The 13,407-nt window shown below is 41.9% G+C and overlaps 1 pseudogene; it reads right to left on the bottom strand.

The window, feature by feature from the left end:
* Window positions 1-5,531: 5,531 nt before the first annotated feature.
* The window catches only part of LOC150040626 (selenide, water dikinase 1-like), a 38,631-nt pseudogene continuing 30,755 nt past the window's right edge, over window positions 5,532-13,407 (bottom strand).

Genomic DNA, 13,407 nt, shown 5'->3' with positions numbered 1-13,407 from the left:
CATATTCAGAGGAGAAATTCCTCCCCTCCCACAATTAGGAACAGTGGGTATTCTTAATATATTTTAAAAGAGACAAGACTAGATTTCCCACCCATACTTTTAATCAAGTTTGTTCCCTGTTGAACACAGAGTTTGAGGATGGCAGGATATTGCAGCCATCACATGAATCCTTTTTGATCAGAAGGTCCTCTTGGCCTATGGAACTTACTGAGACACCATGACCAATCGCCAAGCTATTCTGCAGTTTCAGAACAAGTGTTGCTGGGGCCTGTGGCTCACACCTTACCTATCAGCCAAGCTACTCGGGAAACTGAGATCAGCCTCCTGAGTAGCTAAAATGACAAGGACGGATCACCAGTGCTCAGCACTTTTCAGTTTTCTTGATCATGTGAGTCAATTCCTTTAATAAATCTCTTGCATTATATCTTCCTAGTTGCATCTCTCTGGGGAGCCATGACTAATGTATATGAAAGGGACTCATGACTGATCCTCTTGCACAGAAAACCCAGTGTGAACCTAGCCTTGGAGCCAGAGTTTCCCTTTCAAGATCTGGACAGTTTTTCACACAGTCCTTCCCAGATGGTTTATTTTTTTCCTTCCAAATCACAACACTACAGATTCATCTTACCAGTCAACAGAGTACCATATGGATTCCATAATCCCATTGCAATTTCATAGCACCTTCTCCCTTTTTCTCTTTCTTTACCAAAACAAACCTGCCTGCTCTTCTCCTTGTACATCTTTATAACCTTGTCTTGTGTCTGTGCCTGGCATTCAACCTGCTCTGGTATTGCCCTGCCATTGGCTGAAGTTTCTGTAGAAATTCCTTCAGAGGCATCCCCAGTGCATAGTGATGGTGTTTGGGCAAGTACAATCAGGATCTTGTTACAAGGCAAAAATGAAACAAGGGTGGTTATGTGTTAGGAAAATGGAGGAGAATGGAAAAGGAATAGAGCAGACTCAATTCTCAACAATCTAGGCCAGCGAGGGGCACAGACCTTCCCATGGATATGGAGGCTGTGTAAGGAGCTGGATTTGGGGTCAGGCTTATATGAGTCTTCACAAGGAAGCAGAGGATAAAAACTGGGCTATGGTCTCTTGGGTTCCATGGGCAGTGTCTTTGGACAGGCCCAGAGTGGAATGCTCTGCCTGCGGTGAGGGGCTTTCAGTTAAGTCAAGATCTGAGTCACCTGCCTGCAGACAAGCACAATAGCACACACCTGGTATTCTGCTTGACCTGGAGGAATAAAGCGGGAGAGAATCCTTCGATATGCACTTCAGAACAGAGCTTGCTACTCAGTTTGCAACTCCATCCTTTCATGTTCAGTAGGCCATAATAGTATGTGGGATGAACCTCCCTCTGCTCCTTCACTCAGCAGCTGTCAGCCCAAACCAGCTTCTTTTTTTTCATATATATTTATTGTAATTAACAGAAGGGTTACATTATATTCACCAGATAGAAGGTGCATTACTTTACAAACATTGATATCCTTTCTTATGTCTTGGTCCCCATTTCCCTCCCGCACCCCTGCCCCTCATCTTGTTTCCCCCCCCATCTGATTTCAAATAACCAAATACGCATATATACAATATATCAGATAACAAGGTAAAATACTGTAAAAGTATGAGATAACCTAGGGACAGCAAAAGAGATGAGAGATAACATAGTACATTAAGGACAACAATCATTCATTACATGGCTTTTGTTTTTATATCCTGGAGGTCCTTTCCTTTAGCATCAGCCTATATAGCCTTATGTCTCTAGGTTTTGTTCTATTGTAAATCTCTGCTAGTAGAGCCCAAGGTTTCTACTGATTATGACAAATGAGGGAAACCATTGAGCCTAAGTTCCTTTGAGTCTGGCTTACTTCACTTAATATGATTTTTTTTTCTGTCTTTCCATTTCCTTACAAATGGGGCGATGTCATTCTTTCTGACAGCAGCATAGAATTCCATTGTCAAACCAGCTTCTTAAGGCCCTTGTCCAGGGATGCAGGCAAGCGTTTGTGGACTTGGAGGGTACCAGTGTAAATTCCCAACCCAATCTCATCCACAAGAGACTCTCTTTCATCCATTATCCATATCACAAACGGATCTTCCTTCTACCGACTCATGCAGTAACTGAATTAAGTTCAAACCCAGTCAGAAAGACTATGGCAGTGGCTGCCTGAAGCAAGTTGTTAAACAACAACAACAATAACAACAACAACAACAATAACAAAACAAGACAGAAAGTTGAAAGCAACGGGTGGAGGTGCTCCTCAATTTCTACTGACATGCTTCTCATCTTTGTTCCCCCTTAGTTTATTTCTCTTTCTGAAAAATTTCAAACCGCTCTTGATTGGTCAGAGCCCCCAAAGCATTTCTATTCTCCTCATTCTTGCACAGAGAGCTGCAAAGACAGCTTTGAGAAATGTGGCCTTTGTGTACTTCTTCTCTTCGTTGAGTCATTTTTCTTTTTATCCTCCTTATCACCTTCCTTCAGCTTCTCCTTTCAGGATTTGTCCTCTGTTCTAAGATAAATAAGTAGTAGTAGCAGTGGTGGTGGTGGTGGTGGTGATAGTGGTGGTAGTTTTATTTGTGTGGTACTGGGGCTTGAACTCGGGGCTTCTTGCTCTTGCTTAGCTTTCTTGCCCAAGGCTGGCACTCTACTGCTTGAGCTCCACCTCAGCCAGGATTTTGCTGATTAATAGGACTCTTATGGATTAGTTTGCTCAGTCCTGAAATCCTCAGATCTCAGCTTCCTAACTAACTCAGATTAGCATGAGCCACCCCTAAATTTATTTTTAAATTATCATATATAATTGTGTGTATTTACTTTGTACAACCTAATGTTTTCAAGTGTAAATGATTTGTGGAATGATTAAATCCAGCCAATTAGCATATATATCACCACACACACTTTTGTGGAGAGAACATTTTATATCCTCAGCTAGCATCTTCCTTCCTTCCTTCCTTCCTTCCTTTCCTCCCTCCCTCCCTCCCTTCCTTCCTTCCTCCCTCCCTCCCTCTCTGTCTCTCTGTCTCTCTCTCTGTCTCTCTCTGTCTCTGTCTCTCTCTCTGTCTCTCTCTCTCTCTCTCTCTGTCTCTCTGTCTCTCTCTCTCTCTCTCTCTCTCTCTCTCTCTCTCTCTCTCTCTCTCTCTCTCTCTCTCTCTCTCTCCCTCTCTCCCTCTCTCTTTCCTTTCTTTTTGTGCCTGTCCTGGGGCTCAAACTCAGGGCCTAGGCACTGTTCCTGAGATTCTTTTGTTCGAGGCTAGCACTCTGCTACTTGAGCTACATTTCCACTTTCAGCTTTTTGGTACTTAAATGGAGATCAGAGTCTCACAGACTTCCTGTTGAGGCTGGTTTTGAACTGCAATACTCAGATCTCAGTCCCCTAAATATCTAGGATTACAGGAATGAACCCCCGATACTCTACTTCTCCCTTTCTTTTTGAGACAGTGTTTTTTTTCATTATGTAGTCTAGGATGGACTCAAATTCACAACTCCTCTACTTTACTTCCTGAGTTCTGGGATTACAGGCATGCACTATTACCCCCAACTCCATGGAACTCAGGGTCTTGTACATAGTAGGCAAGCACTCAGGACTGAATTTTTCAACAATATTATTCTGCTAGTCAGCCTTTCATCATTGTTTCAAAGTATCTGAGAAAATCAACTCAACAGATTTATTTTGGCTTAGAGTTTCAAGAGGTTTCAGTCTAGAACTGCTTTATCCTGTTACTTTGGACCTATGGTAAAATAGAACATCAGGTTAGGTGTTCATACTGGAGGAAAGTGCTTACCAAGAGAGAGACACACACAGAGAGACAGAGAGAGAGACACAGACAGAGACAGACACACAGAGAGACACACACACACAGAAAGAGAGAGGGGGGAAATTTTATATCCCCTTCAAGGGTGTACCTTCTAGTCCCCCAATGACCTAATTTCCTAGTAGGCCACAGCTCCTAAACGTTCTACCACCTCCCATTACCCATTACCATCACAGGTCTGTAATCCAGCCTTTAATACAATAACCCTAGTAGGGTACTTTTGATGGAAATTATAGCATTAATATATCATTAAATGTAGCTACATTGTACCATAGAGGGATCTAACTGAAATTCTGTAATTTTTGAATGGTGTCTCACCAACTACATCCTCCCAACCCATAATCACCCTAACCCTTTGCAACTACCATTCAACTTCTATGATATCAGCTTCTTTAGCCTTCTCATGTAAGTGAGATCATGTGGTACTTGTTCTGTGCCAGGCTTATGTAACAACATGGTGATATCTAGTCTATCCATGTGGTCACAAATGACAGCATTCATCCTCTTATGACTGAATAGCATTCTATGTGTCTGTGTACCACATTTTTCTTATCCATTCCTCAGTTGATGGACATTTAAGTAGTGTCTATTTCTTGGCTCTTGAGAATAATACTTCATCTATTCTGTGAACAGGAGAGTGTAGATGCCTTCAGCATACGTATTTCATTTTTTGGTTATACATACCATAGTTGGAACTAGCACATATGGTGATTTTAGATTTTTTTGGGGGGGTCCTGGGGCTTGAATTTGGGCTGGGTGGTGTCCCTGAGCTCTTCAGCTCAAGGCTACTGCCCTACCCCTTGAGCCAAGCCCCACTTCCCATTTTCTAGAGGTTAACTGGAGATATGAGTCTCAGGTTCTAGAGGCTAATTGGAGATAAGAATCTCAGATCCTTTTGTGCCTGGGCTGGCTTTGAACCTTGATCCTCAGATCTCAGCCTCCTGAGTAGCTAGGATTACAGGTGTATGCCACCACACCTGGGTGGCCAATTTAGTTTCAACCTTTTGAGGAGTCGTTATACTGTTTCCTACTTTATCAATATCACTTGTTATCTTTACTCTCATAGGTAATAGCTATCTTACCTGAATAGGGGTAACTATCTTGTTGTGTTTGTGATTTGCATTTTCCTGGTGCTTAGTGATATTGAATATTTTAAAATACTTTTTGGCTATTTTTATGTCTTCTTTCCAGAAGAGCCTATTCAAGTCTTTTTTTCCCTCCTCCTTTCTCTAATGAAATTATAGTTAGATTCGGATGTGTGTTTATAACTACAGGAAATTCAAGTTAGTGTTAAAATAATTGTGCCTCATGGCCAAGAAAGCGGGAATAAATTCATCATATGGTTTAAGTCTAGATCAGTCAATGAAGGACTCAGATTTAAAATACACATCTCCTTCCTGTATCCAGTGTTTTCTATGAGTTTTCTACCTTTGTTTCCAGGTTGCAGGCTTCTCTCTTTTTCCTACATATTTTCCTCAGCCATAGGTAGAGCAATTCTGGGAAAATCTTACTATCTGGGTCAAAGAGGCTAGTTGTAGCTAGCTCAGAATTTCAATGAGGCTCTGCTCACTCAACCTCCTATTGCCCAAATTGCTGTAAAATTGCTACGGTATGGCTATACAGTGTGATAAACATCGTGAGCTGCAAATGTCCACTCGCTGGCAGAGTGGACTGAGTAAATGGACTACAGCTTTATAAAGTAATTGCGTCCTAAATCAAGTCCACCAGTGATGGCCTATGCAGTTCCCCAGATCAGAAGCTCCTATGAATCCAGATGTGAAGGTTTCTTGTTTATAATCCCAACACTTGGGCATCCAAAACAGGAGAATCTCAAATTCAGGTTCACCTGAATTTGTAGGATCTTGTCTAAAAACAAAGAATGTCCACCCAACTCTTGTTAGAGCCAGTAAATACAGAGGAGAAATAACCCCAACTCAAGGTCTGTGAAATATCCAAGGGCACAGTGTACTAGATTACAGTTAGTAGGTAAATGCCTGAGAGAACATAAGGATCAAGCAATCTAATGACTAGTCTAAAATTATTCTTTAAAACATAGAAAAATAAAACAACCCACTTCATACTTTAGTATCAGCTGAGTTGTAGCTCAGTGGTAGAGTATCAGTCTAGCATGTATGAAGGTCTGGGATTGACTCCCAGCATTGAAAAGTAAAGAATAATCTTAGTGCCAGTGGCTCATGCTTGCAACCATAGCTATTCAGAAAGCTAAGATCCAGAGGATCCGTTATGAAGCCAGCCCAGATAGAAAAAGTCCATGAGACTCCATCTTCAATTAACCAGCAAAAAGCCACTATTGGAGGCATAGCTCAAGTAATAGACTTCCAGCTGTGAACAAGAAAGCCAAGCAGGATTGTAAGGCCCGAATTCAATCCCTAGTATCAGCACACACATGAGTGTGCATGTGTGTATACACACAGGTACAGACATACGCACATACTGAATATACATTTCACCAAAGAAGATAGATGGCAAATGAGCATGTGAAATAGATATCATTATATAAAACATGAAAAAGATGAAAGTGTCAAAAACAGAAATCACTGATAACATCAAATGCAACAAGGAGGTAGAACAACAGAAACTCATTAATTGCTGATGGAATTGGCACGGCCAGTTTGGAAGACAGGTTTTTTTTTTTTAAACTGTGCTCTTATAATACAGCAAATTGCTTCTAGTTATTTATCATCCTCTGACACAATGAGCTGAAAATTTTATTACTACAGAAATCTACCAGGGGTATTTCTAGCTACTTTACTCATATACGATAATTAATCTTGAAACTAGCTTTGTCAATTTTCAAAGTAAATCAGTGGAACACACAGTTAACACATGATATTATTTGTGCAGGTAGGATTCATGGTCCAGAGCAGATTTATGCCTGAAAGCAGTTTCGACTTTGACTAAACAACACTAGAAGATCATGGGCAAGAAAGGGGAGTAGAAGCTTTCTAAATTGGAGTTGGTGAATGAGAAGAGCCAGGGTAACAATGGGCAGACTGCATTTAGAAAAAGAGGAGGAACACTGGAAAGCATGATTGAAGGACAGGACAGCTGGAAAGCACAGAGAAACAGAAAGGTGACAGAGTAAACTAGAAAACAATTTGCAGCTCCAGCTCAATTTCCCCCTCAGTGGGAAAGGGAAAATAGAAGCTTCTATCTCAGGGTTAAATAGGCAGCCTTGATGATAGACTAGCAAACATAGCCTATACTGTACCTTCTACAATCAGCGATTTGGCGTAATATCAATATTTCCCAGTGTGATAGGCTTGCATTTGGCTAGAAAGACATTCATGCTTGAATTCAAGGCCTAGGCATTGTCCTTGGGCTTTCTCAAAGCTAGCGCTCTACCACTTGAGCCACATTATCACTTCTGGTGTTTTCTGTGTATGTGGTACCAAGGAGTCAAATCCAAGGCTTCATGCATACTAGGCAAGAGGTGGTCATGAAGAGGGAGAGAGTTTCATGTGGGTCCACTGTAAAGTTTAAGTAGCTGATAAGTCAGGCAGTAGAGGCAATGGTCCTCAGTGGCTCAATCCTTTCTTCTTTCTCCCCCAATATTTGTAATACTCAAGCCACATTTATTTCTGGGAAGTTTAGAGCTATATGTGAGGAATTCACTAGCTGGATTAACGTAGTCAATATATTTCTATTCATTTCTATAGCATTTTAGTGTATTCCAACAGACTGAACTGATGACCAGGTTAATTCATTTCATATTTGAAAGATTATGATGAAGTTTACAGATTATTAAAATGGTGCTCAGGAAAAAAGTAAAATGATTGTGATCATTAGCTCTGATTCTTTCTGTGGTTTACAGTGCCAAGGCTAGGCACAAGTCGATGGCATTAAGACAATGTTGAACGGAAGTGGTCACTGTTTGCACATTGGCCTCAGATGTGAAGGCTACACTTGGATTAGAACTTTCTTTAGATCCCCAGTCTTTTCTCATGAGAGCCATGTTCCATTGCCTGAGAGTCAGTGCAAAACCAGCATAATTAGCCTTTGATTGTTAGACTGTCAGAGCATCCAGAAGCTGTCTGCCAATTGTGGGTGCTTGCTGCCATATGGGGCTGAAAGCTCTCAGCATGAGAACACCCGAGATTATGAGATATTTCCCCCAGGAGGGTCTAAAAGCACTGAGCACCTGAGTTCCTTAGTTCTTCATCATCAGAACAGAACTTGATGCTCTGTTTAGAGATGATCATGTGAAGTGAAAATAAGGCAATACAAATAGTGCATGTCTTTTCTCATTGGCAGAATTTTGATCCACAAATACAGCCAGACTGAGTTCTGAGAATTGTAGTTTGAAGCCAGCCCGAACAGATAAATTGGAGAGATGCTTATCTCCAGTTAACCATAAGAAAAACAGAACTCTAAGCTAGATCCAAAGTACACTGGAATATAATAAATTATACAGCACTCTAGGTATCCACACACAGTGAGCTCATAGGAAGATATTCTTAGGGGAGTAACTCAAAGGCACAATACCTATTAATGTTCATCTGATCATAAGACTTATCATAATGAACTCCAAGAAGAAATAGAAACAAGACAGTTTTATTTTTTTTGCTATTGTTTTCATTTTCTTTTCTTTTCTTTTTTTTTGCTAGTCCTGGGCTTGATCTCAGGGCCTGAGCACTGTCCTTGGACTTTCTCAAGGCTAGAGCTCTGCCACTTGAGCCTCTGCTCCACTCCCAGCTTTTTTCTATGTACGAGGTACCAAGGAATCGAACCCGGGCCTTTGTGTATGCTAGGCAAGCACTCTACCACTACGCCAAACTCCCAGCCCACATTTTCTTTTCTTTTTATCTTGTTTGTTTAATTATCTATCTTCAGGAGGGTAAGGGGAGGTCACAAAAATGGAGGGACAAAAGGTGAATTAGTGTAACAATGGTACTCACTAGACACTATATGGAAAATAAACTATACAATTTGCTTATGGGGACAGGAAGGAGAAACTGGGAAAGAGCAAGGACCAAAAAGGAGTATACTCATTACTGTAAGGTCGGTCCTAGAAGGCCATTCCAAAGCCCTAAGTCTCTGCCCAGTACCTGTGTTACCTAGGTAACTGGTACACCTGGAGGGTCACCTCTTCCTTCTATGAGGTCACATCCTGGACCACCCTGTCTCACCTCCCATCAGACCCTGGGAGGATCTCAGGCTCTGAGATCATATCTGTGTCCACTGACGGGGAGCCCTCACCTGGCCACACTTGGCCACAACTTCTCCCTGCCCCTTCCCTACATAAGTGTGGGAAATGCCCCTACATAGGCATGGTCTCCACCATGCATGGTGGGGCGCAGTTTGGAATAAACTCCTTCCTGCCTGAATACTGCATGGTGTTCTCTTTTCATCAGACTAACTTAATTTTAATCTTACAATTACCTAACTTATGTAACCCCTCTGTGCATCACCTTTACAATAACAATAAAAAAGAATAATGCATTCTAGGGGCAATGCAGAAGAAATAACCCAGTTTTTTTTTAAAGAATAATGCAGGTACTAATGGCTCATGCCTGTAATCATAGCTACTCAGGAAGCTGAGATTTGAGAATCACCAGTCCAGGCAAGAAATTCCATGTGATTCCTATCTCTAATTAACTACCAGAAAACTGGAAGTAGATCTATGGCTCTAAGTGGTAGAACACTAGCTTTGATCAAAAAAGAGGTCAGGGACAGTGCCCCCCCCACCAGTTCAAGCTCCATGGCCAAAACAATAACAAAAAAAGATTTTAAAAAGTACAAACAGAACTAGAGATATGACTCAAGTGGTAGAGTAGCAGCCACGAGTAGAATAATTCCAGTGAGAGACTTTGACTTCAAGCCCTATTACTTGTACAAAAGAAGTAAAGAATACAAATAATAAATAGTCATGAACTTAAATGGAGGATTACTTAAAGAAGGAGGGGTGGAGACAGTGATGGTGATCAAAAGTAAATTAGATCAATTTATGCATGTGTGGAAATCTCATAATTCATTACGTTGTACAATTAAAAAACATGTTTAAGCTGAGTGCCAGTGGCTTATATCCATAATCCTAATTATTCAGGAGGCTGAGATCTGAGGATTACAGTTTGAAGCCAGCTCAGGCAGGAAAGGAAAATCCGTGACCAGTATCTCTAAACAACCTCCCCAAAAAGCTGGAAGTGGTGCTGTGGCTCAAGTGGTAGAGCACTAGCCTTGAGCTGAAGAGCTCAGGGACAGCGCTCAGGCCCCAGAGTTCAAGCCCCAAGATCGACAGAAAACAAAAAGTTAAAGAAGGAGTAATAGTGAATAAGATCAAAGCATGTTATACTCATACATGGAAATATCATTATGAAAATTCTCACATATTAATTTTAAAAAGAGGCATATAAAACATAGAGCTACTGGACCAGGAGTTTGGCCTAGTGGTAGAGTGCTTGCCTAGCATATACGAAGACCCGGGTTCGATTCCTTGGTACCACATACATAGAAAAAAGCTGGAAGTGGTGCTAAGGCTCAAGTGGTAGAGCTCCAGGCTTGAGAAAGTCTAAGGACAGTGCTCAGGCCCTGACAGCAATAGGTTTTCCCAGGACTGGCAAAAAAAAATAATACTACTTATGGGATCAAGTGGAAGCTAGGCATCTGAAACCACATCCTGCCTTACCTCATTCCCTTGCATTTCCCTCAACGAACCATCTGTACAGGGTTTCCATCTAAGCTTCTGTGACTTGGGAGCTGCATCTAACACAGATGCTATATGCACTTTTAATTATAATAGATTTTGTAGCCGGGAGTTTGGTCTAGTGGTTGAGTGCTTGCCTAGCATGCATGAAGACCCGGGTTCAATTCCTCGGTATCACATATATAGAAAAAAAGCCGGAAATGGTGCTGAGGCTCAAGTGGTAGAGCTCTATCTAGCTTTGAGAAAGTCCAAGGACAGTGTTCAGGCCCTGAGCTCAAGCCCAGGACTGGCAAAAAAAAAAAGATTTTGTAGATATTTCTCAATTGTCCTTCAAAGAGTTTGTACTACTGTCTACTCCTCTAGCAATGTGTTACTAGCAAAGTATTAGGGGATATATTATGTTAATTGCTTATCAAATATTAGCAAAACAGTGGATGTATGCATCTCATTTTGATGATGTTACATCTGGTGTGATGTATATAATTGACTTAGTCATTTGTTTTCAGAGGAACAAGGAAACATGTCTGCTTATATAACCTGTGTGTCCATCAGAACAATTGTGAAACCAGTTTGCACACAGCCTTCCCATGTGCTCGGGGCATCAAGGAGTATTGAAAAGGAGCTATTAGGACCGTGGAGAAAGGGAAAAGTGGAAAGCTTAGTGTATTTTAGGGTATGTTAAGCTCTCTCTCCTCCCTCTCTCTTTCTTTCATACCTTGACAAGGTATATGACACTCAGATGAGATTGAGAGCAATAGGGAGATACTGTATCTGCTCCAAACTTGCCCAGTACCAGTAGTTTGAACAAGCTGAGGAATCTCTTGTTACCTCTGTTGTTAGGCCAATTTGGGATCTAATCAAAGCTCTGCTATCTCCTAAAGCCTTTGAGTAATTTCTTACATTTTTAGTAAAACAGCAACAATAATATCTATCTTTCCACATGATTATGAAGACTCCTGTAAAGAGTATTAAAAAGTTAGTGGGGACCACTAACGTCTATAATCCTGGGTACTCAGGAGGCTGAGATCTCAGGAGTGTGGTTCAAAGTCAGCCCGGGTAGGAAAGTCCAGAGACTCTTATTTCCAATTAATCACCAAATGGCTGGAAGTGAAGCCAAGTGGCTTCTAGTGGTAGAGCACTAGCCTTGAACATAAAAGCTCAGGGACAGTGCCCAGACCCTGAGTTCAAGCCCTGGAACGTAGTGGGTTAGGGTTGTGATTCAATGATAGAGAACTTGTCTAACTTGTACAGGATCCTAGGTTCCATCCCCAGAACTCTATATAAATAAATGAAAGCAGCAAGAGGAGGGGAAGAGGAGGGGGAGAAGACGAAGTGGAGAGGAGAGGAGGAAAAAGAGGAAAAGGAGGGGGTGGGGAGGAGCGAGAAGATTGGTTGGGAGGACAAAGGAGAGGGAGGAGAGGAGGAAGTAGAGGGAGAGGAGCAGGGAGGAGATAGGAGAGAAGCAGGAGGAGGAATTGTGGTTCTGTTTTAGAGAGCATACATGGGACATGTTGAAAGGTTTCAGGAAGTAGGCTTGGTACTGCAGAAAGCCTTGGAAAGGGCACCTGATGTTTAAGGGACAGCAGTTCTATTTTCCTACTTTTTCCTATTGTCCTAATCCTTGCGCACTAGCAAAGCCCCTGAATCCCTCCAACTGCCTCAATCACCCACAACTACCTGGTACATTTAGGGGCTGGCCTATGTGGCCAATCAAAGAAAGCCAGAGCATGTGGGTGAGTGCATGTTCTCTGCCAACAAGTACTTGGAAAGCTAAGTGTTGGGAGCCAAAGAAAGGAGTTCCTTGAGCCACAGTTTGAAATCTGATGTCTCTGCTTGAAGACCTGAGGCAGCATCAGTCCTTTGGTCTGAAGGTATTATTAGGTATGGTATCTTTTCAAGCCAGAACAAAGTGTTCAGATCACTTCATTTACAAGGCCTTACACCTTTATGTAAATTGCTGACCCGGAAGACATCCTATCACCAGCTCCTGTTCTCTCCTTGCCTTTACTTTGTGCAACTGCTTGTATTAAAAAAAATACATTGAACTATAGTGCGTGCTGCTTCAGTCTCCAGCACCTTTGGATTCTGACAGCCCAGCTGGTCTCAGGTTTCCTTCTCGTGTGTGTGTGTGTGTGTGTGTGTGTGTGTGTGTGTGTGTGTGTGTGTGTGTGTGCTTCTTTTCTTCAGTTTGCTACTGTCTTTCCCCAGAGACAGCATGATCCATGCTGGTCCATGGCACCCAAGTACCTCTACCTAAAAAGAAAGCTCAATTCTTTATGTGGGGAGATGTTTTTCTGTTTCCTTGGAGGAAATCATCAAAGCCAATAGGAAAGCTGGAGCAGAAGGGATCTTAGATTTTTCCTAACCCTTAGTACCAGAAGATCCCATAGTGTGAGTACATTGTCTCTGGTACTTCAGTGGAGCCCAGTTTCATAATTCCATATTGGCTTTGAATTGTCTAAGCCACTCAAAGGAGTCCTATGCCTACTACAAAATACATACTTTAAGAATATGGGCCAGGAGTTTGGTCTATTGAGTAATAGAGTGCTTGCTTAGCATGCATGAAGCCCTGGGTTCAATTCCTTGGTACCACATGCACAGAAAAAGCCTGAAGTTGTGTTGTGGCTTAAGTGGTAGAACATGAGCCTTGAGCAAAAAAAGCTCAGGGACAGTGCCCAGGCCCTGAGTTCAAGCCCCAAGACTGGCAAAAAAACAAAAGAATAGAGCCAAAGGGTTGGAGGCGTGGCTCAGCTAGTAGGGTGCTAGCCCCCATAGCCAAAGGCTCAGGTGCCTAATTCCAGTCCTGATCTCAGACCTACAAACATAAGAAAAGGATAGAGCCAAGGACTATATTCCTTCCCCCATCCTCATCATTGTTAAAATCATTTGGAGGAGTGGAGGAGTTTCAAATGATTTTTTTTGCCAGT

This window comes from Megascapheus bottae, chromosome X (assembly GCF_031878675.1).
Source record: "Megascapheus bottae isolate mThoBot1 chromosome X, mThoBot2.hap1, whole genome shotgun sequence".
In the NCBI taxonomy this organism is placed as follows: Eukaryota; Metazoa; Chordata; class Mammalia; order Rodentia; family Geomyidae; genus Megascapheus; species Megascapheus bottae.
This window is presented reverse-complemented; position numbering and strand designations above follow the sequence as displayed.